Source organism: Channa argus, chromosome 9, assembly GCF_033026475.1.
Source record: "Channa argus isolate prfri chromosome 9, Channa argus male v1.0, whole genome shotgun sequence".
In the NCBI taxonomy this organism is placed as follows: Eukaryota; Metazoa; Chordata; class Actinopteri; order Anabantiformes; family Channidae; genus Channa; species Channa argus.
Window position 1 is genome coordinate 22,423,580 of NC_090205.1, and position 25,501 is coordinate 22,449,080.

A 25,501-nucleotide genomic window follows, 5' to 3' on the forward strand; every position below is an offset into this window, starting at 1 on the left:
TGTAAGTTTGCACAATAAAGAGAATAAACTTGACCAGTGTGAATCCAGCAAACCAACCAAAGCTGTTCATTGGTACACAGAATAAAATGCTGCTCTTAAAATTGTAATTCATCTTAATTGTACATAATCTTAAAACTGTGGGCAAATTACTGCAGAATTCTAATCCGAACGTTGCACTTAAAGCACTCACAGGCTATTGCCTCACAATCTCATTTTAATGCAGCTGATATGAAGATGTGTTCTTTTTCCCTCAAAGGAAGTAATAAAGCTTAGTACAATTGCGGTACAGCTCTAAATGGGGACATTTGTTTTTGTTGTAAAGCTAATAAATTTGCCAAAATGTCCCGATGGTTGAGAAAACCACATTTTAGAGAAAACCCAACTGGTCCCGTGGAAACTGCAGAGCCTGGGAACCCCGAGTGGAAGCAACAGGGAGCACAACAGCAGAGGGAGTTGAAAAGTCTGAATCCAAAAAAAATCTGGGCAAGAACTGAGAGAGTGGACTGGGACACATTATGAACATTGTCTGCAAGAAAAAAAGCTTCTAAAACACCATTAGGCCAATATACATAGTTGAAATCTACGAAAACCTATAGAATAACTGGATATATTCATTTATTTTAAAATATTCATTTTGTAAATAAAAGAAAAAAAAACTGTGTAACCTAAACTGCTGTCATATTGTCAGATAAGGTCTCTAGATGGCACTGTCTTCCTTTCAAGCATGACACACATGTCTTCCTTCCCTCAGACTCTTTTCTCTTTCTCTTCCATCTCTGTCACTGTCTTTCATTGTTTTCTTTCTTTCCATTTCTCCCCATCTGTCCTGTGTCAGCTTGTTCTGACTGCGTTCACTGCAGACCTCAACGTGTGTCCTCAAAAAGCCTGTCCTTTCAGATCTCATTAAAGCAACTCTTTCATTAACGGGACACACACAACAACACAGAATGAGCCCTAGTGTATAGTGAAGCAGAGACTGGACAGTTTGGTAAACCACTATCTTCCTCTGGGGAGTTTTCATTGAGAGGCTTCTCTTTCAAGTCAAATGTATATATTATATTTTATTTAGGAAGGCACCAAACTATAGTGATTATATATATATATATATATATATATATATATATATATATATATATATATAGATAGATAGATAGATAGATAGATAGATAGATAGATAGATATTGAAGCTTCACTGCAGAGACAAAGCGAAACAACTAGTTCACTATACTATATATTTAGCCTGAAGCTACGGAGATGATATTTTACTGATGAAATTATACATCATGATGAACATTAACAGTATTGGAAGCGTAAGCATTTTTCTTTGGTCTTTTCTTTGCTATGAAGGAGAACCAGAGCTGGTAAATGCTTCATTTCCTCTAAAGGCCTGGAAAAGCTGAGTGGTGTTGTTCATTCCCCAGTTTATTTGCACCACAAAACTGCAAGCAAAATCTCATCAGCCTCTGCTAAAATCACCGCAGTGTTCCGCTTTAACCGTAGCACCAACATGCAAAGGATGTTAAATGCAGTTCAGCTCACTTCACGAGGCGACCACAGCCTTTAGACGCAGAACAAAAGTTGTTTCCATGGATGTGGTGTTTTCATATAAAAGTCCGCTGGAGTGCGTGTGTGCTGGGTGTTTGGTTAACATGGATGGACCCTGTTGCAGAAAGCTGTATTTGTTTAGATGAAAACTCACCTGTAAGTTGTTAAGTAATCCTACCACAGTCAACATGTGTCTACAACTTCTACATAGGCTTCCAGCTATGCTGCACTTGCACTAGTGAGTAGCCTGTTACTATGTGCCATACGCTTTAATTTAAATGAGCTCATTTCTCAGCCGTTCCGGAGCTCTTACTTTCCTCCAGTGACCGCATCACTGTGTGTTTACAGCTTACACACACACACAGGTACATCGCCTTGATCATGTCCAAGCTCCCATTGTTACCACACAGCAAGAGCAGAATAGAGCAGTTGAACATAAGACAGGAAGATGACATGAAACTGAGATGTTTAGTCCAAGAAAAGCAGCTTCTCCCATCTGAGCTCATGTCAGATCAGTTGAACAGGAAGGCTTTGGTGTGGATGAGTGAGCCTGGAAATATTGATCATTATTCATTTTTGTGTCATACTGTAACCCCCGCACATGGATTAGAACTGAACATCCGAAAGCACTTTTCCTCTATTAAGGCTGTCTTGCTCCATAAACGACTCAATCACTGCTCAAGCACAACACACACAGATAATTCCTTCAGCTTTAGTTGTATAATTAAGCAATATATGGTTGGAAATATTGAAAGAATCTTCACCTATAAAAGTGAGTTTTAATTAAAAACCTCACTGAGGCTTAATGAGTCTTAATATGACTGTTTTCCAAAGGAGCCGGTAGTCGTGAAAAGTGGCAGGGGCAGGAAGGATGTGAAGTGATTGCTTCAGTAATTACTGTCACAGTCTGTAACTTGGCCCTTGCGCTTAATTAGTTCCCTCTCATTTGAGTGATGTTGAGTTATTGCATGTGTAGTACAGCTTGTCTGTTCTGCCGTTCAAGAACAATGACGCTGTAGAAGCAGGGAGGGAAAGTTTAAAAGCAGCTGTAGTCAGTGTGAACTTTAAATGGTGAATTGCATTAAAATAATATTGTCCATATTCACTCATTAGAGGTGATGAGTGGAAATGAGCAGTGGGTTTTGGGTCTGGTATGGGAAACAGACTGAATGGTTCTTGCCGCCCTGTTATAATACGAAGCATCATCAGCACATTATGAGTATTTCTCTGGAATAAGACCATTATAAAATCGTGCCGGTCCAACACTTAATCAAGCAGAGGTCCAAGTAAAAAGATGTGATATGTTTTATGCTCATGTATATACCGATCCAGTAAATCCCGGACTTGTCAACTATCATCAAATCCAAATTAGGATTCCAGTAATTAGCAACTACCAAATTAAGATGCTTAACACTGAAAACGTTGAATTGTGTAGCTCGCAGTTGAAGACTTTATCATAAAATGCGTTAAAATAAGATATAAGCTCGATGTTTCTCTATCATTTATGTCATCTGTCACTGTTTTATCTGAGCTGGTTTAAACACTCACTGCCTCTCCACTAATGAAACACAGAGTTGGGATGAACCTGCTGGCAGGTAAAATGCTGTCTTCTCATATTTAACTGGAAGGACCACGAAAAATCAACTGATTATTGCTCTGATACTTATCAAAACAGCACGTTTAAAAGCAGTTTGGGTTTTGGGTTTTTTTTTTTGCTCATCAGTGCTGATTTTATGCTGTGTAGCTGAGAGCCTAGGGATCAGTCAATGGCAGCATGACAAAGTCCATTATACCAAACTACCCATGTTTAATTACTTCCGTAGAGCCGGATCACTCATGGGAAGGATTTTCCACCACTGAGAAGATACTGTGGTCTGGAGTGGGAGGGGGTCTCTTGGATGGGGAACAAAGCTGCAGAGCTGTCGTGGACAGCAGGGTTTTGGTTGGGTTGTGGGGTCCAAATCCGCCCAAATCCCTCCTTTTCCCCCGAACCAGCAACTATTGGGCAGGTTTCCAAACCACTGCTTGACAACAACATGGGCAAGAAGAAACCCCAGTTAAACAGAAGAGGGGAGAAGAGGAAGAGAGTCATTCAGTGGCCACCACTGTGGGAATGTTGTAAACTGTGCTTTCCTGAGGCCTTGGGAATCCCACACCAGAACTGGAACCTGCGGGCATGGAAAACAGGGCCTGCCTCCCCCGAGAGAGGAGTTGTCAAATGCAGAACAACATCACTTGATCACTCGGTGTGGGGGAGCTGGCAGTGATGCGCTTCCCCTGATGAACTCTACTATGCTTCAGGGGATCTGCTTTAACAGAGTACATCTTCTAAACACTAACAAATATGAAAATGGGTTTGTTGCATAGGTCCATACTGTAGGTCCTCGCCAACAAATCAGATGCTACACAACTTACTCTTTAGAATGCAGAACATCTATCTCACTTCTAAAAACACATATATTATGCAGTGTAAGGAGTATTGTTATTTACTATTAGAAACACATTGTATATTTAGCATCATATTTTATTTCTAATGGACCAAAAGCGGATTTATTATTACCCACAATTTGCAGTCTTGTTCACTATAAGGGCGACTGTGGCACACGAGGATGAGCCGTCCGGCAGATGTTGGTTAGATTCCCAGCTCCTCCGGTCATATGTTGAGCAGGACACTGAACCCCCACTTATTTGCCCCTGGTGAGTGTTGGCCAGCTGCATATCGGCTCCCCCATCAAGGTGTGTGTGTGTGTGTGTGTGTGAGATCGTGAGTGTGAGTGGGTGAATGAGAAGCAGTGTAAAGTGGTTTGGGTACCAATATGTAGCGGTAGATACTATATAAGTGCAGAGCATTTACAATTTACCACTTATAAGCTACATGTTGAATAAATTGAATTTGTCTTGAAAACAATAATGAATTCTTTAACATAAGCCCTAACACTGTATGGACTTTCATCCCTGTTCCACTGTACAGGTTCGGCTGCATGGCCACAGTGGAGCACCACATCAAATTGACCATTTCCTCCACTGGTAAGCAGTTTTCAAGATCTTCTAGAAAGACAAAGCAGAGTTAAAAAGGGCAGGGAAATACAGAGACAGTAAAAGTGAACTTCAGAAATATAAGCCATTCCTAAAACATAAAGGGAACTTTCTTGAAAATGTACATTTCCTTAAGTAATGTGGCTGGAATAACTACTATATTCTGTGTGTGTGTGTGTGTGTGTGTGTGCTGTAAATTCTAAAAGAACAAATCCCCATTTCTTTTTGAGCTGAGACTATTCTCAGTATACTCTGGGGTAATATGCTAACACAAACCATAAACACACCAATCAGCCTCTCATGATTCTCTAAAAACACTCATTAACCTGTGTATTCTCTTACTTTTTTTAATGAATTTCCCACAAAATTATTTTCTGAAGTATAATTATACGGGGTGAATCACACTTGACATTGCCAATTACAGAATGTTGTAAACAGTGGTGTTTATTATGGTTGACATGGCTGCACAGTAAACACAGAACATCATTAGAAGCTCAAATCAGGCAGATTGCATTATCAAGGTCTTGATCCATTCTGGCAGGATTCAGCACTTGATATAGATACATGATGCACAATGATATAATGTGGACAGGGAATAAAGAGTAGGCTGAGATGAGTGCAGCATTGCGTGACCATGAAGCCAACATCCTGTCCTCAGTGAATTCCATGGAGGAGTGTGCGGCTCCTTTGGTTTCCGATGCTTTTTCTAGAGTCCCAGTGTGCTGGGAGAGAGAGAGAGAGAGCGAGAGAGAGAGAGCGTGGAGAAAGGAGAGTGACTTGATTTATATTTCTTGAAATCATTTTCTGTACAGCGACATTCCACTGAGACCAAAGTGAGAGAATATGTCAGAGTTTAATAATAGAGAAAAGGCAGGAAGAGTTTGATACACATGAGATGATCTAAGTACCCATGATCTGTGGTGGAAAGTATACTTACACTTGTACTCCACCACATTTTAGAGGGAATACTGAACTTTTTGCTCTGCTGTAATTAATTAACGGCTGTAGTTAGTCTTTACTTTGCAGAGTAAAATTGATAAAATAGTATAATAACAGATTTCAACATGTTATTATTATAAGTTAAAATAAGACTTCAGTAACCCCCAGGGGGGAATTCACAATTTACCCAGCAGCATTTTAGTGATTAAATCAGACCCACCATAACCAGATTGATGTACATATTATTGCATTAATAATCATAATCCTATAATTTTAGATTCAGCGACTCTATCTGAAGTTTTCTGTGTTCATTTGTATTATATTGTTTTTTCAGCATGTCTGCTTTTTATGTGCAAATTTAAAATTCCCATCAAACATGAGAATGGAAATGTGCTTACTGTCACAATTACACAGCACCTGTACTTTTAGTACTATGACATACAGTATCAAAATGTCTGCTCTGAAATTGGCTTCAGTAAAAAACTTATTAAAATGCAGTGACTTATTTAAAAACATTCAAATAACTAAATGCTAGTAACCATTTTTACAATGTTTCTTATTTTCTTTACAGTTTTTGGACTTTATTACCTACAACAGTGACTTTTTTAATTGAGCTTCCATATTGAAAACAATTGAAAACAGAACAAGATGGTGAATACAACTTAATGTAGTAATTGTACTGACCACAGCACAGTAATAATGTAATAGTCTTTTGGGATGTAATGAGAATGTGTTGAAAGAAGAAAATGTCACGGATCCAAACTAATTATGAAACTGACAAAAATAATAAAAAATATATTAGATACACTCATTAGATATAATCATCTAGAAATATGAGCATTTAATGGGATTATGTGCAGGACTTCAGCTGTCACATGGCTGCAGTTAGTTAATTAAATTCACAAAGGCTTTAAAACATAAACATTTAATTGGGCGACTTTTGACAAGAATCCACGTCTAAAGGTAACTGACATAAAATGCATCCAGTGCCAATTTGAGGCAGCATGATTACAGGAGCCCAGAGCCCCAAAAAAGCCTTAAAGCCAGGTTTAGACAGTTAAAGCTTCTCCTGCTCTGCTCCTCTCTGGGTTGAGTTATCTGTAATGTGTCCTCCCCTGTGGTCTGAGAGCCAGGCAGCCATTAGCACAGCCCATCTCTTTAATCAGCCCAATGGAGGAGTCGACCACAGTACGCCTCCTTTCTTATTTTCTCACCCACAGGCACGCCCGCTCTGCGGGAGAGTCCTGAGGTTTGTCAGAGGTTCCGTGAGCCACTGACAGGTGAACAGGTGGTAGTTCAAGAACAAAAGTGGGCGACGAAGCTGCTGTGCAACTGAAAAAATAAAGGGAACCACCTCCAGTGCAAACAGAAACATAAGACAACTAAACACTGTAAACACTAAATATTTCTACCATGCATCCACGATCTGTACTGAATAACAATTTTATCTAACTTAACATATAAGTCACACAAGTTTTCATTTGTACCCACGAGAAAAAAATAACCAAAATATAAAAACAAAAATAAACAAAATGACATGTAATGTAAAGGAGAGGGACGGTAAATACACACTGTGGGAACGGCTGGTAAATATTTGTAACCCTGAAGCAGGGAGTATAATCAGGTTTGACCTTATTATTTCTTCATCTTTGTATATTTGGATTGACATAATGTACTACAGTACACACAGAAGTGCTCCTTTACAAGGTATAACAAGGTATTCTGTTTGGGTTTGGTGGAGGTGTTTAAATGAGTGTATGTGTTGGTGTGTACATGTACTGTAATCTGCCTTCCTCAAAATGGGCTGCTGAGAATTGTTTTTGTGTATTTGATTTGGTCTTTGTTGAAAGAGGGAGGTAGGAAGCATGCCTGCTCTGGTTTCTCTTTTATAATGCACCACATAAACATTTCAGATTCAGACCTTGATTTATTTATCACAACTCACATCCGCATCCTATGGTCACCACATTTCTAGGATAAAAGTCTATGATGTGTTTGCATATACTATACCAGGAAGTTGTCGATGGAATGACTGTGTGTGTGTGTGTGTGTGTGTGTGTGTGTGTGTGTGTGTGTGTGTGTACGTGTGTGTGTGCTGTGGCTTCCCTAAGTATTTAGACCCCTGTCTGTCATGTACATTGACTGTGTTGTACAGTGGTTTAAAATTTAAATTGGATAACAATCCTGCATTCTCCTTTACAAAACTAAACTAACAGCCAGAAAACAAACACTTTTTAAAATATTTCTCTGAATGTGATTAAATATCAAAAACTAAAATGTCTCAGTTACAGAACACCTCTGGCAGCAGCTTTGAGGTAAGTCTCCTCTCACTGCTGGATGTGGACAGTTTATGCTTTATTTCCCAACAGAAGTCCCATCAGACAGTCCAGGAATTGTCTGGGAATCTTTAGGTCTCTCCACTGGTGATCAGTAGGGTTTAAGGCTTGTCCTTAAGCCACTGCAGTGTTGTCTTAACTGTATGGTCATGGTCCTGCTGAGAGGTTATGCACACTGGACCAGGTTTTCTTACAGGATCTCTTTGTATTTAGCTGCATCTTCCCCTTCCCTCAATTCTGACCAGTTTCTGTGGCTTATTTTTTTATTTTTGTCATGATGGGCAGTGTGAACTGTGAAACCTGTGTACAAACGCTTAAACCCTGTGTACATGTGGTGTGTGTGTGTGTGTTTACTCTGTCAAATGTGCCCCACATGTGGTTACAGGTCTGAACCCCTACAGACTTCCTCCCCTCTCTGCTAATGTGTGCACTACCACACAAAATGTCCAAATAAATAAAAACAACAGTGAAGTGTTTGTTCTGATGCTTTTGAAATGTCAAATTATTCCTAAAACTGTTACCCTCAATAAATGTGCAGGTAATTAACTATATGCTTCACTTGTTTTTACGTTGGGTTCCACATTTATTTTACCAGACTTTGTTACAACAATGAAAGTGAAACTGACAATGAAATGATCCGTTTCAGAAATTAAAATCTTTGTTCTGATATCACTGTACTGTACAATTCTGCTGCAAGATGTTTGCCATGTGAGCATTTTTATTACAGCTTAGATAAAACGAACATCTACAAACCAACCACTAAATACAAAACACACGTCTTCTACAAATAAAAAGGAACAACAACAAAAGATGCAGTTCTTCATAGCTTGGGAAACATATTGTTCTTGCCATTTATAAAAAAAATAGGCCTACACCACATAGCATGGCAAAACACTCACAAAGCCACAGCTAGACAAAGTTTTGTCACCATGGTGAGTGATGATTATTTTACTCGCTGCCTTGCCTGTACCATGTAAGTCTACTGAGCCAGAGACAGAATGAAGCTTTCACCTCAATTCAACCAGCATATTTGGGTTTTTGTTGACAGTAGACTAAAGTAATGTCCCCGGGACCAATTCACACTGAGAGACTTTCTCAGAGTCAAGACCGACATTTCTCACATGTGGTAACAGCACTGAGAGGTGTACGATGTGTTGTTTGGATGCAGAACAACATAGTGGTGTCAAACTAGGATGCCTGGTCACTGAAACAAGCAAGAAACTTTGTGAAGTCTTATTCAAGCTGTTATTGTCAAGCTCTTCATTTGTGTGAATGCTGACACCACAGTCCATTTGCATACTGTAATGCAGTGCGTGTATTCTTGTATCATGGGCTGTTCTTTGTAGTCAGGCTCAACACATGCACTTCTGCCGCTCTAGGCAAAAAACTGTTATGCTGCCCATGTATTTGCAGTGTACCATAAACCAGCAACACCACACAAAGGCCAATATGCCCTAGACATCCGGGGCAACACTAGTGTACTCAGGGTGTCAACAATATTAAAGTTCTTTGGACCCAAATAAAGAACTTCAGAAACATAGTTCTCAATTGTGGTCAGCTTAGTCATAACAGTGCACCTCTTTGGAAATAAAAAAAAATATATTGTCTTTTTAAACAAAGGCACTGAATGGTTCATTGTTCTTGTGTCATATCCGTGCACAGCAGGTGACTTTCAAAACTTTCAAAAATAAATTCTATCGAAATGTCAAATCCCTAGATATCCCTAGATATTCATTCCAGAGGTTGTTGACTAAGCACATCTGTAGGAGCTCTGGTAAAGAGACATAAACCAATGAAAAAGAAAAGTCCTTTCAAGCTAACATGCACATGGATACAAATGTCCACTGTGGACACACATTTAGTGTCCCTGCATATAAGGAAACATACGTTCTGAACACTGGCACCACTAAAGGCAATGACCACAAAAAAGGAGAACACCATCGCCGTAGCAATCAGGAGTTCACATCACTGACTTAAACATCTGTGTTTAGACATTTTTGATCCAAACAGTCCAATAACAAAGTCTCATCACACAGCATGTCATTTTTCTTTGGTTCTTTAGTGACAAAGGTGGTCATTTTAGCTGTTTTAAACCAAAAGATATCACATGAATGGATATTAAATATTTTTAGGCAATTTAGTTAATGCTAAGTGTCTGTAAAAAGCTTACAATGATGAGAAGGCAGAAAGTTGATGTTGGACTCTGACAGGTCAGCTCCTCGCATCTCCCTATCTCCTCTCCTCTCTTACCAGTCCATCCTCTGGCCTAATTCAAAGCATCTTGTGAAGCGACTGCAGTCGAGAGGAGGATGTGGCTGAGGCAAATAAAAGAATCATAACAACAGGATCAAAGCAGTCCTGCAAATCTATTCCTTCTGGACATGGCGGCTTTTGCATGAAACAAAGAAAGTCAAAGACAAGACAGACAGGGCGATGCACTGAAGGGGAAGGAAGGGATAAAAGAAGAGGGGAGAAGAGAGAAAGAAAGGTAGTGAGAGCGCTAAACTCAGTACCTCATGGTAAAGGTCATCATCAGCGTATGCTGCTGTTTGATTGATGTCCTGCTCTTCTATTCCAGCTTCTTCATGTGTCTCTCTCACTCTCATTGTTGATCACACCCACTCCATTTCTGTGCATACGATCAAACAGCTGTGTCAAAACTCATCCGTAACTCTGAGCTGTCATACTGCTTTTAACCTAATACATCTTTTATTTAATGAAATTTAATTTAATGAAAAGCTGACAATAAGAGTAAAAAAAAAAAAAAAAAACAGCAGCCCTCAAACTTTTATTTTTCAAATCTTGAACATTTAGTATTCACTCTGAGAGTTTATGTTCCTATCACTACAGATGTGTGGGCACTGCTGAGGGTTAATGAACTGTACATAACAGTGTTTTATCCTGTTTTTAAATAGCAAAATTACATTTAGTAGACTTTGGATTTTTTTACATACTCTTATGCACGTGTGTGCTCACGAATGTAACACTTATATGTGCTATATCTGCTTTTAACCCTCTTTAGGCTTTAGTGTGATTAGTACATTTTGAGCTTTAGTCAGACTTATTTACCATTCTATCAATCCGAACGAGTTTAAAGCTGCCAGATACTTTGATTACAGAGTAGGATCTACATTTTGAATTACTATAAAATTATAATTTTGAACACAGGCACAGAAAAACAAAAACTTCACATCAGCACTTTTTCCCCTACTTGTCTTTACATCATACTGTACATAAATGGTAACTTTAGTAAAAAAAAAAAAAACATGCTTAGTGTATTCACTGATAAACCTCAGAGAACTAGAAAGCCTTTAAAGTCCGAACAAACAAACACAAAAATCACAAAAACACAAAAAGTTTTCCTGTGGTCGCTTTTTGTGGCACCTGTTGTGTTCTTATTTGTCAAACCACACACATCTGGCTCTAAAGTAGGATAAAACAAACCATCATCATCATGTGTGTACAACTGTGGTAAGAATTAAAAAGCAGGAAGTTGCTGTTTGCCATCTATTGCTTCACTTTGTTTTCTTTCTTGCTCATGCACAGATCATTCTGCATGGAAGCAGTTAGAATTAGGAGCACTGATCCTCAGTCTGATGGCAGAACGTTGAAGTGTTGTGGTAAATGGTCCAACACTGCTGTTCTTTTCTTGGACCCCTCCCTGTTTCATCTCCCTCTGGCTGTAACCAAGATTTCTCTGTAACTGCATATTTCAATCATGATGCATTGATCCTCACAATTCACATGATTCTGTCACTTTACACTCAATTTACACTATGTTGCAGCTTGGGAATCCACAACACATTTTCTCAGACTTAAAAAGAAGAAAAGGAAATTATGAACAGGCACGGGGCAAAATCAAACCAGCATAGCGGCTCATGTCGGGCACTGTCGCCTGGACCGCGCGCTCAGTTTCAAAACACATCAAAGAAAATCGGGGTTTTGCATGAAAAACCACAACATGGCTAGTATCTCCCCCCACTTCCCCAGCCTTGCAGTTCCCAAGAGGAAAGGAAAATGTGCATTCTCAGAAGTATTGTTCCAAAAAAATATACAAAAGCAAGCAAGAGTGAGAAATACATATTCCAGATCTCTCTAAAACCCTCGTGTTTGGGTCCAGGGCTTTTTCTTTGACTCTGTGGAGCTGCCAGGGGGTCCAGAGGCATTGGCAGGTTTGTAGCTGTGTATGTGTGTGTGTGTGTGTGTGGGGGGGGGGGGGGGGGGGGGGGGTTCTGGGAGATTGGGGTGTTTGCTATGTAAAGAGCCACCTCCTGAAAGTCTTTCTGAAACAAAGAAGTTGCTGTGTGACAGTTCCGTGGAAGCTTCCCAGTCACTGTACTGGCCTTTGTAATCACCACAAAAGAACATACCAGCAGAGTAAGTCCATAACTCATCCACACAAACAAACTCTGAAGTCGGTAAATGAGGCTGAACTCCACCCCCAAAGGGTGAAACTTGGCTTCTGCAGTGTAGCTTGATGAACGCAAACAATGCAGCTGTATGCTGACAAGAGGATGGGACAGGACGCTGGAAAGTGGCAAGACAGGTTTCATCCAAAAACGTGTGACAATTCCAATCAATGCTCCATGAATAGCAAATGTCTTAAAAATTTTGTTTTATGAGAAATGTTCCTGCTCCAACCCCAGATGTGCTGCTGGACATTCGTGCAATCACTTTGGTTCAACTGGATGGTGATGACAAAAGTTTGGGATACATTTTTGATCTGAAGCTGCCGGTTTCATTAAAAACTGTCTACAGAAAAAATGGTATCGCTCTCATGTACAGTCTGGTGTTAGTTAAAGGAATTAAGTTCAACATGAATCAAAGAAGAAAATAGATTTTTTTGCACAATTGCAATTAAAAAAGTTATTTACTGTACATAATTATGAGACATAAACCTGTAACAACGTTGACTTTTTTTTTTCACTCCGTTTCATTGACTGCTCACTCTTCACACACTGACAGCAATGCTTGGGTGGCCAACATCAGGGCTCAGATGAATCTTTATGCTGATGTTGTGAAATAAACCCTTCGTGGTGGAAACCAGTTTTTTTTTTTTTTTTTGTCTAAACTTATCAGTGTATGGTTTGACGTGGCTGCCAAAGACCTCACAGACTGCACATGTAAGAAGTGAGAAACACAGAGGCCTGAAGAAAAACCTCGGTCAAGGCCATCCATGACAGCTGGCATGCCACATGGCCTAAAACAATACACAATCTGTCCCTCCTGACGGCCATCAGTACATACTCGTGCAGCTACGGCAGGGGAAGAACACATGCTCGCCCTGTCATCTCCAGACAGCGAAAAATAAACGGACAGATGGAAAAAGAAGATACATAATGAATACCAGTAGTCTGGGAGAAAAGGAAACCAATCTTGTTCTCCATCATACAAAACAATGCCTACTTGCTGGGTGTCATTGTCTAATAGAGATATTGCTAGTCCTCCTAAGACAAGATGCTTCTACTGTACAGTATGTGCATACTCCCAAGTGTCACTGGAGAGTTAGTGCCAGGACCATAAGAGCACCAGCCACAGTTCCTTAAAATACCTTTGAGAATATGGGATGCTTATCAAATAATATGAACCACATTGCTCCACTTTGCCCCTGTGTAAATGCTGAGTGGATGAAGGGTTGGAGTAGATATCGCTACCTTTTCAAGTGCTCTTTGAAGTCTGGGCCCTGAAACAAGCTCCTGGGAAAGTGGAAAACTTAATACATAGGTACAGTAGTGTCAGCTTCTGTAAAGGCCATGACCTTGAGTTTTTAGTCTTCAGGAACATGAATGGTGTCATTTCAATACATGTAAGTAGTGCGTTTTGTATTTTGTAGCCAGTGACCTTAAAAAACACCACCAGATGCCCTGTAAAAAAATATTAATCATCGTCTCATCGTGAAACAAAGAAACTGAATGAGGATTTTCCATTTTGGTCATCTTGGGGAAGACGTTAGAGTATATACAGTTTCTTCTGTCACACTCTTTAGCTTGTAGCAATAACCTTCCACACTCGGACAGATACAGCCAGGGTGGTGGCGATCGTTTGGGAGAATGAATAAGATTTCTAAAAGAATAAAAAAGAGGAAAGTGAAGATACTCAGTTGGACATATGTTTATCATCTGATAATATTAGACAGATTTTGACATTTATACAATTTATCTTCATATCCAAAAATGCATATTTTGTGACGATTGTTTATGAGTAATTATGCCTGTTGGTACATAGATTTAGGTTAGGTTAGTTCAATTTGCACATGATCAAGTCTTATCACACATTAGTCATCTGCTGTTTGGCTTCCCGCCAACTAACGATGTTCACCAGCATGTTTATACAGTGTACAGAATGACTGTTAGACCATGACCTTTCTGTCTCATGTCCCTCTACAATACTATGACAGTGACTGAACTAAGGTTTTGGTGAATAAAAAATTGAAAAGTGGGATCCTCCTTGGTGGTCAGACTATGTAAAGGACCAGTTGCCATTTTATTCAAATCTGTAACAGTCGCTGTTAAACGCTGAAACAAGCTTACTGCTGTAACTATTTCACCTGTAAATACAGGCCTTTAAAATACTTACAAAGGAACTTTCTATGGCAAAATCCACCGTCCTCCATCGGTGTAAAAATATAATCAAAGGTTTAAATGGATAATTAAGGTAAGATAATTAGTGATATTAAATTAAATCAAATCTTCCAAAAATTAAAATTCTGAGACTACTTAGGCCTCATTTTAGCTTTAGATAGACATTTTCTACACAGAACCGGACAGTAGATTTTGGTGCCAGGAAGTAAAGCTTTTAGCAGAGTTCACATGTGCACATTACACACAGTATAAGACACACATGAAAAAGGCAAACTGTCCGTTAGGTGCTTCTTTTGAACAGCAGACTTTTATCAAAGCGCATGAGCATTGGCTATAAATGGTCAGCTTCTTGATGAAAATGTATCAGCTGGAAAAAATCTGAATCATGTTTCCACTCAGCAGGTCCACATTGATAATCACAATGGCAGAATTCAAAATAGAAATTATTGTTTAAATTAGTTGTTTTTTTTATTTCCTAATAACTGTTGCTTTTAAACAGTATCATCTTACCCATGACTATAATTGAATTATGTTTGTCACAAAGGAAAAGCTGCATTCCATCAATAATACTGTGAAATTAAGAAAGTATGTCATTTTACATAATATGTTCCAGAAGGTGGTTTTCAAATAAAATGGTCCCACTTGACATTTCTGCACTGCGCATTAGTGACTTTATGCCTGTTGTTTGACTCACGCTCCTCTCTGGATGTTGAATTCCTTCACCATGCAGTTTAATCAGGTATTGAGTAAACAGGTCTGGGGTACAGCAGCCTGACGCCGCTGTCTGTCTTTGACATTTCCCTCTGACGTTCTCGGTCACCCCATCTTGGAAATCCTCCTGCATGGCTCACACTCCACTGCTCCTGGGCCAAACGGGATCCCCTGGGGCCCATCTTCAGAAGGAAATTATTTTTCATTGCCCCCAAAACACTGCGACTCTTGCCAGTTTGGCCCAGTCCCCTTCATACTAGCCTCCAGGTTACGAGGCCGAGCTTCCTCCTGCCCATGAGGGGGCAGCTCTGGGGTCACAACCCGGGCTGCAGTTCGACATCACCCTGTGGCTCCTGTCACTTTGTTCCCTCCACATAGCATGGCTAGGTTATATTTTATCTTAAATATACTTTACTGGCTTTTATAAAACAGTGGGAGCATCCAACCCATCCTCAGTGGGTCACTGCAGGAACACTTGTCAACCCTGATGTTCATTTTCTTTAATTCAAAATAAGAGACACAGGGCTTTTAGTGTCAAACAATAGTTAACAAGTTCTATTATTATACTTTCTGTTTTCAGTGGTAAGACTTTGAGACTGGGAAACTGTTACCAAAAATATTTCCCTTCAAAAAAATCTAAAGAGACTGAAAATACATTTTTTCTTGTTGTTGTGGCTTCCCTTAGAATCCACACTCGACATTTAAAACGTTTGTTTCTGACCATTTTTGCTGTAGCTGTTTTACAGTCCGTTTGATGTTAATCCAGTAATTGGGAGGTTGGGGCATCCACTCTAATTCACTGGGTGACATGTCGTGAGTTTTGCCTCGAGAATGCAGTGACTCATCAGCACTTCAGGTGACTCAGCAGGAAATCCAACAATACTACTGATCGTAGCTGCAAGTGTGTGTGTGTGTGTGTGTGTGTGTTTGTGTTTTCGCTCATCCCCTCTCATGGACTTAAAATGAAAATTTTCCCCATAAGACACAGTAGATGCATAAAGGGAGCAGTAAGGAGGAGGAGACAAGGGGCTGAGTGGAGCTTCTGTCATTCAGCATGGTGTTTATAACACACGGTCAAACACTACATCTTTAGGTTGTACATTAAATTGAACCTTTGTTGTTTAGCGACAGGGATGGTTAGACATCACCAAGCATTAGGTGAGAGGATTCTTTAAACTACACATTGACATAAAGTTAATGTACAGCCAGCAGCAAGCGAGCTCATCTTAGCCTAGAGAATGGAGAAGGGGTAAGAGCAATCCTGGTTCTGTCTTAGGTTGAGGCTCGCCTGTCAAGACATTACATCTTGTTTGTTTAATCTGTGCAAAAATGTACAACAAAGTATAAAGATGACAAGTTGTGGTTCTTCAGGGGCTTCTGGGGCTATTTCTTAGCCAGCTTCTTGTCATCACTGAGAGGTTGGCAGGCATTCTGAGGATATATTGTATCAACTACTAATGGGCATTATCATCATGAAAATAAAACCACAAATCAAGCGTCTGAGCCAAGCCACGCTGTAGCAGCTGCCCCCAGAATATGTCTTCTCCAGCTGCTATGGAGAGTCCTGCTCTTTAGTGGGAAAAAAAAAAGGGTCTGGGTAGTTTGGCCTCTGCACTCTGACCTTCAGACTCTTTGTAGTGACCACGAAGAGAGAGTGGAGGTTGTATGAAGACAGAGTGCTGAGGCTGAGGCCATGAAGCAGAAACAGAGAGGTTGAGAAACTTATCCAAATCCAGGACTGATGCTCCCTGTGGCATCTGAAGTCAGGGAGTAGGTCTGTGTCCACCCTTTTTTCCTTTTCTCTGTGACTCCTTATTTTCTGTTTCTTTGGTTTCTGACTCTGGCTCACTTTGTTTTCTTCTCTATTTCAGTTTTCTCCTCATTCTTCCCACCTCCCTTTTCCCCATCCAACTAAAGTGGATGAAATACAATGAATCATTGATAGGGGTTTTTTTCTCTCAGGGATGCATTTTCCAGCTCCTGGGAATCTAATTTCCTGTTTCTGCTCCTGTCAACTGATTGGTGTTTATGTTTAGCAATCTGTTTCTTATAACCTTTTCATTTTCTGGTCTTTACTCTTACTTCTTGAGATTTGCTTGCTATTGTCTACATGAAATGCTCCGAGAGTTGGCCTACTCAAGGATAAGAGGGTTTCACTCACTGCCAGCTGTTAAACCAGTTAGAAAATTGTGACATCTACAGCATGAGCCATTCAAGCGGATCCAAACTTCCATACTGGCAAAGAGGTGTGTGTGTGTGTGTGTCTGTATGTGTTCGAGGTGTGGTAGTCTAAAATGGAGATGCACATTATCCCTGAACTAAAGGAGAATTTCTTCTTGCACTGCTAACACCGGTGATTGGAACCCATCACACACATCTCTGTTCAGTGTCATTCATCCCCATTTTACAAATTGCCGTTGACACAAGGTGAGTTAGGTAAAAATAGGGAATCTGCTTACTAAACAGAGATTGCTTCCTCTCTTTTTTTTCCCAGTGAGGGAAAAAGGAAGAAATTAAAGCACAAGTAAAATGATGTTAGAAGTCAGTTCTAGGTGAGGAGCCTCTAGAGGAGACATTCTTCAACAAGGACAATGTATCTGTATTAGAATTTGCTGAGCACACAGCTGCAGATGTTCACACCTGGGAGCTGCCCATCACAACCACATTGTACTACTGTTGACTACTGAGCAGCTCCACTTTGATAATAAAGGCCTTGCTCAGCAGACCCTAGATGGCGATTGTTTAGGGAAGAGAAAATTACCTGGCAGACTTAAACTGAGCTGGTCTGAGATTTGACCCAGGTGTGACAGCAAATATTGCATCTATTAATACTCATCCTACACACACAGCACGCATATTATTTAATCATTTTGTTCACATCAGACAAGAACTTCAACACCACATAAATGTCTGGATAACAAATCCAAAAATAATGACAGATTCTGAGCTTTACCATAAGACAACTTTCATGTATCTGTACAAACATAACAAAATGCACATAATTGCTCATCTTATCTGTATCTGAACAAACATGCATACAAATAACACACATGTGAGATTGTCAGCTGGACAATTCTTATGCTAGCAGTCTGTCATTTTTACGGGGGCACCAGCAGGAAATGCGGCGCTCACGTTTGCAAATGGATCTGCATATTTGCAGCTTTGGTAAATTGTCGCTTATGGTAAATGGTAAATAGTCGCTTGTATAGTGCTTTTATCCAAAGCGCTTTACATGTTGATTCCCATTCACCCATTCACACACACACTCACACTCACACTCACATGGCAGTGGCTGCCATGCAAGGTGCTCACCTGACCCACTGGTAGAAACTTGGGGGTTCACTGTGTTGCCCAAGGACACTTCGACATGTAGCAGGGATCAAACCACTGACCCTGTGGTGCATGGACGACTGCCTTTACCAACTGAGCTACAGCCACGCCCCAGCTTTGCTGCTCCAGCTTTGCTGCTCCAGCTTTGCTGCTCCAGCTTTTGTCTTTTTGACTGTGTGATTCTAAATCGCTTGAGCTTCATTGCTAATGTGTGTTGTCTGATTTGATGCAGGCAGTGGGGCACTTAGGGGTGGGCTGGGGTGTGGGGGTCCTTCTCTCCCCCACCTGCAACTGTCAACTGGCAAATCAGCTTTTCATGGAAACCAGACGTTTAATTGTTCTCAGATGCTAAAGCTCTCGGTGTGAGCTGCAATGTGTGACTTTGCTCGGTTTTAAGATTAGATTAATCCACTGCTGTTGATTAAAAATGCTTGCATGCCTGGAAGACCCGTGGTCTGAATAAATCAGGCCAAGGTCAACTATTCATAACAAAGATATGAAAGAATTACTTATTGTTTGTACCTATGAAAATAAACACATAGATTTGCCTCAGTTGGACAGCACAATGTTTGATAAGCTTTCAATCACACAAAAGTTTGCTTTAATGGATGTTCAAATATTTCTGCTATTGTGAGACAAATTTCACTCGTCTGCCGTCTGTGGAGGATAAATGAAACCAGAAACGCTACTTGGAAAATGAGCTGAAGGCTGCAGAATTAAGAAATTCATTACAATGTGTAAACTCAGCAACCTGCAAATCTAAACCTCAGAAATTTCCACAACATCCAGTTGTTTGCAACATTTTATGCTGGATTCACAACTGATTTTGAAAAAAAAAACTGGTGTGTTTTTTTTGTTGTTGTTTTTTTTATTCTGTCCACCAGATTTGGTCGACTAAAAATGGTCGCTGCTGTAGTTTGTGTCGGACTGAGCTGAGAAGATTTACACGCACTGTACAACACTTGAGATGAAAATCAGTCATCTTCTGTTGTGATAGGAAACTCTATCACTAACTCTGTGCCTCCTCCAGCATTTGGTGAATGATTCAGAAAATCAGTCAATCATTTCTTGATTGTCCCCTAGCTGGTTTCTAGTTTAACCTTAAGTTTGACCTTAGGGATCAAACTGCTGTGGACTTCTAAAGTTACAAACTCTGACCACTGAGTGACCACTTTAATCCTCTAGAGTGCCTCAGTGCAGTTCTGATTTCTGTCTAGTATGCTGGCTTCTCTCAATCGTGCGAACAACTTGAGGAAAAATGATGGATCCATCATGACTTTCAGATGCTCTCTTTATGTTTAACAGTCTAATTGTTCTCCTCACACCCACTCTCCCACCTCTCTCTATATTCTTGACATGAGCAGGAAATTCTTAGCTAGTATTTTTTTTTTATCAAATCATTGGTGTGCAGTGTGTAACTTGCAGCCTTTGGCTTTGGGACACACTTATTTTGGACTCTTGGATTCTATAGTTTTCGAAATATTGCTGGCTTATTTATCATTGTCTCCAATACCTGGGATCACAATATTCTTCTAGTGAGAAGTTGGCAGTATTGGTGAGTTTAAGACAGTATACTATAGACAGTAATAGTTGTAAACTGTAATACAGTATGTAAGAAAATCCTATAATGTAAGTTATAATTATAACATGCAAATTAGCTACTGTTCAAGAAAAATATTCTAACAATATCTACACAACTACGTAACAAAATTTACACAAATTAATAGTTTACACTGATGTTTTTTAACCATGGCTGCCCTGCATGTACATGTAGCTTATTATTTAAAGAAATCATTTTTGCTAAAACTATAAAATATTTAAATAGCTAAATACCTATTTTCCAGAAAAGTTGGAACACCGTGTAAATTAAAAACAAGAAGACAATGCATCGATTTGCAAATAATTTGAAGTCTAAAATATTACAAAAAACTACATATCAAATGTTGAAAATGAGAAATGTTTTTTTTTATATATCCCCGTTAGAATTTGATGCCGGCAACATGTTGAGGGTGCAGCTTTATCACTGTGTTGCATTGCCTCTTTGTTTGGGAACAAATGAGATCAACTTATTTAGTTTTTAAAGTGATGGTTTCCCATCTTTGCTTGTTATAGAATTTTATGTACTCAACAATTCAGCCTCCTATGGGCCTGAAAACCTGAAGACTCTCTGACTATTAATCTGTGATATTATGTAGATAATGAAATCCTTACAATCTTTGTAATTTTGATTGAGAAACTTTATTCTCAAGGTGAAGAGTTCTGAACTTCACCCCATCCTTACTTCCGGAAGACTCAGCTTCTCTGCAGTAAGTCAATTGTCTCAACCTTCTCATACAGTCCTACCAACAGGACTGTGTTTTACAAGGCCCCCACATGTAGCAATTTCTCAATTTCAACATGTGATATGTTTTCTTTGTAATATTTTCTATCTAAAATACGTTTCAGATGTGCAAATCATCTGAAACTTATCATTGCATTCTTTCTCAATTGCATTTTACATGAGGTTCAAACTTTGCTGGACATAGGGTTTGTTGGTACTTGAGATAAATGTGAAGATCACTTGCCATGTCTTGCTTTTATTGAGGAAAGGACCATTTGCATCACACATGCATCTGTCCCTAGAGGGGAGTCTCTATGCAGAAACGTGTGTGAATGTGCTGAGTGACAGTATTTCTTTAAAAATCTGTAACATAGACAAACAGTTCACAGCAAAAACTATTTCACTGGCTCTTAATCAAGATGGGGAATTGTGCAACAACACACTGACCTGCACAACAGGGTTGGGACAAAGAAAATAAAGACGACTCGTGTATAAAAAAGGTAGCAGCTGGTCTGGAGGGGCAGTGTATCCACTGACATGTGTCAGTAGTGACCTAAAATGCCCTTTTGCCTGTTAAGACCATGTGTGTGTGTGTGTGTGTGTGTGTGTGTGTGTACACGCACATGTGTGTTAATGTAGCTAATTAATAATTAACTCCATAGACCTGATAGTGTTTTGTCCCAAGGGAATTGAAGTCAGAGAAGGAGCATATTCACATCTGGTTTCAGCAAGAGTCCTAATAAAAAATACCTACAGACTCATCGCCGGTGTCGCCTTTCAAAAAGACTGAGCTGCACAAGTGGACAATTGGTGGACAATAACTTACTGTGAAATAAATTATACAAGAAAAAGCCTGGACTAAAATGGTAAAGGCAGTCTTCCACGGACCACAGGGTCAGTGGTTCAATCCCCAGTCCTGGCTATATGTCAAAGTGTCGCTGGGCAAAACACTGAACCCCTAACAGCCCATTCCCCTCCCCAGCTGTGCAGTGCCGCCCCAAGCCTGGTAGAAATTGGGGAGGATTGCGTAAGGAAGGGCATCCAGCGTAAAAACTGCCAAATCAACAAGTGGACAATGATCCGCTGTGGCGACCCTGAACTCACGGGATAAGCAGGAAGGACAAAAAATAAATAAATGGTAAATGGCCACTTATATAGTGCTTTTATCCAAAGTGCTTTACAACGTTGATTCCCATTCACCCATTCTCACAGACACATTCACTCTCACACGTGCATGGGGTTAGGGTTAGGGGCCATTCAAGTGTGCTCACCTGACCCACTGGGAGCAACTTGGGGTTCTTGGGTGTCTTGCCCAAGGACACTTTGACATGTAGCCGGGAGCAGGGATCAAACTACTGACCCTGTGGTCCGTGGACGACTGCCTTACTAACTGTACCACAGCCTCTGTGTGGTTTTATGGACATGGAACCTATTGTGCTGCTTTTCTTTTTGACATTTCTTTTTACAAATCTGTGTGCAAAACTAAATTGCTGCTTTAAAAGGCCACTGTTTATGTTTCTCTGATCACACTCTTCTTTTCCACAATTTCCACAGCTTAAGAAAGATTTGTAGCCAGAATTCTAACATCATAAAATAATATGACTTTACCAATTATTACAACCAGAGTAGATCTGGTACACGCTGCCAAAATCCACCAATAATCACTGTGATTTCTATGATTACTGTATCAGATTGTGTGTATTTGTAAAATGGCATTTCCACTCATTACTGGATCCTCCGTGTTGCTTTGAATTACACTGCACCACTGAATATTGGTGAAGTCTGATGATAGCCAGCTTGGGATTAATGAACATGTGTAAAGTTGCATTATCTAAATCCCACATGTTGTCATCCAGAGTATACACACTACTACGGTGATGTGTTTTTACAAGCAGAGGGCTGAGTTTCAGCTTCGGGGTCTAGAATGTCGGGGGAGAGGGGTGGTACCCCTGGAGGGGTGTTTGTTCAAGTCTTTTTACGACCATGATGCTTTTTCCAGAACAGACCTACGCCTGAAGTACAGATAGGAACGGGCACACGACCAATAATCTGCTTCTCAACTTGAAGACTGTGAATCGGTTTCATTTGTGCGGCAGGTGCAGTAGAACTACCTGCGCTGCATCTTCATGACACACGTGACTCACATCTCTTACTTTAAAGCAGGATTCCACACGATAAGCATTTGCTGTGGCCCCAAATATGCAGCATCAGTTTATGCGGGAAGTGAATGTTGCCCCAAATCCACAAATACTTCACATGCAAGAGAGATTTGCCTGCAATCAGTCAAGGCATTTCCTGCACGATTTTCATTCAGTTGACTGGTGCGGCCTTTGATGCTGAGTACACATACTGTTCATTGCATTAATACTGATGTTAGTTTACCTTTAAAGGTAAAGGCCTGGGGCTATCTGAATCCTAATCTGTGGTCAAGGGTAACTTCTGCTGTGAGCTATCGCTTCAATGTGCCGTGACACTCTAATGGGCTCAGTCTCAGCATGGATCAAAGAGCTGTTTGTGGCCAACATTGAAGATTACACTTGGCTGCTATGCCACTCTCTCATAGCAGCCAAAACAAATCCCACAGGCTTTCAGAACCAAGATGTTTATCTGCCCTGTACCCAAACAAACAAGTTGTGCGTCACTGAGCAGAACCCTGAAATGTTAAACTTTTCTTTTTGCCGTTGCATTGCTGTGACTGGACTATCTCGTTTCTGCTGTTGTCAACTTTCACTTCATGCATGTGTGTGTGAGTGTGTGTTGATGGCGGTAAAATGAAGCACAAATAAAGAGCTTGAAAGGAAATAGAAAATGAGAGAGAATGAGAGACATAGCAGTAGCATTAGTCAATTGCAGCGCATTTTGGCACTGATTCTGAAAACTTGATCAGAGTTTAGCAACACAGCCCCACAGTTTGTCGGAAATGACACAAACGCTGTGTGAGATATTAGTGTCCCTTAACTTCCCCAAACCTGCCAGTGATTAAAAACCATAATATAATAGAGGACTTGAAAGAGCAGGTGTGGGTCAGTTCTGATGTGCGTTTAATTCACAGTTTCATTAGTTTCCTTGTTTTCCACACAGTAACTCCCAGGTGGGAAACAGCTTCAAAACCACAAACCTAATTGTGAGCATGTGGCCTTGCGCAGCGTCCAAGGAGGATTTGGCTTTTCCAGGTTGTCCTGTCCTCTGGCGGGAAGCCCTGAACAAGTCTTTTAGTGGAGCACATTTGGGCAGAAGCGCAGGCTGCGTGTCAACGAATTAAGGCACCACACACTAATGCTTTAGTCATTTCAAAGGCAAAGACACAGATACTACTTGAAAGCCACATTTCCCTCCGCACCCTTGATCTAATTGACTTTATCGTTACGCATATTTTCCTTATTAATTTAGATTTATTTGAAGGATTTCTATAAGGATTTCTTTCGGCTTTCTTTAATTGTTACATAAACAATAGAGAGGATCTGAATCTGACAGGCGCGCCTCTAAAGCAAATCGAGCCCGTCAGCTGGGGGAGAGATGCTGCTGACAGACCGGCAGAAGGTCCTGACAGTGAGCGCACCTCTCACTGCGGGCTGTCTGCTTTGCTTCTCTGATTACACACATTGCAGATGTAGTACTATATTTGTTTTACTATCTTTAGCTGGAAAACACTTCCTGAAGCCCTCTACGACCTTAAATCGTTTCTATCGCATGAGATGAGTCTGATTTGTTGAGGAACTCACTTACATTTCGAGCATTACTGTTTAGAGTTTGTCTCAGAAAAATACATATTTAAATTCTAATGTGTTGTAACCAGAGTCCACACTGAATAACACAATGCCAATGGAGGCTTGATGTTTTTTTACACAGTATAGTTTAGATCTGCGTGCCACAGAGAGTCTTCTGGGATTGAACCCATGTTAAATAAGTGGAATTTGTTCCTCTCATTAGCCTCTGACCGCTGTTAGTCCGGGATTAGAAATATAAAGAAAATTTAATTGATGATGTTTCAGTCTTAAATCAGTCATTTTAAACCATGCCTGCATGTTTTCTCACCCATGCGTAAATTACGCTCCAAGGGGCTTTGTTGACTTTTTGGCAGAGGTAAAACGAGATACTGAGCTTGACAACAATGGGTCCATTAATCTGGATGTTGTCCTTTCCAATGTGTGTCAGTCTCATGGGTTAATGGAACTATACGATGGGGGTTAGAGGAATAGGTTCATTAACTCATCGTAACACAACCCGTTGGAAAATATGAGCAACTTTGATGTGTTTCCTGAAACAAATGCTAAGGTCTCAACAGGGAAATCAAACTCACTGAAGAAGAACGCAAACAGGACTGTGGCCTTTACAGTGTTCCTTTACTTTAACCTAACAACTATGCGTCTGTGCGTAGAATCTGGTTGGTAGAAATCCAATTCAGAATTTAGCAAATGATTCCAGCACATGATTAAACTTCTAGCACCTCACTGAAATGGGCAAGAACTAGAACCAATACGTCAGGAAAGATGCTTCGTGTGGGGAAACCTGCAGTCAGGTTATTATGAGAAATCATTAAACATTAAACTAAAGGTACATTGTGTTTGTTGTTCTGCTATACGTTTCTCAGTACTATAATTAATTAAAATGCAATTGTCTCTCACACCTTCCGCCTCTCTCTCTGGAATAATTCTGGTTTAATTAGCTGATAAAGACTTTTTCTGCAGCGAAAGGCCTCAAAC

The 25,501-nt window shown here is 40.2% G+C and overlaps 1 long non-coding RNA gene across 1 annotated transcript; it reads right to left on the reverse strand.

The window, feature by feature from the left end:
* Window positions 1-4,329: 4,329 nt before the first annotated feature.
* Window positions 4,330-18,640, reverse strand: LOC137133255 (uncharacterized). Its single transcript, XR_010915224.1, has 4 exons — window positions 18,461-18,640; window positions 10,370-10,485; window positions 10,027-10,171; window positions 4,330-5,303 (listed from the first exon to the last, which is right to left on the reverse strand). It is a non-coding gene; the product is annotated as an uncharacterized lncRNA (long non-coding RNA).
* Between the last annotated feature and the right edge of the window lie 6,861 nt (window positions 18,641-25,501).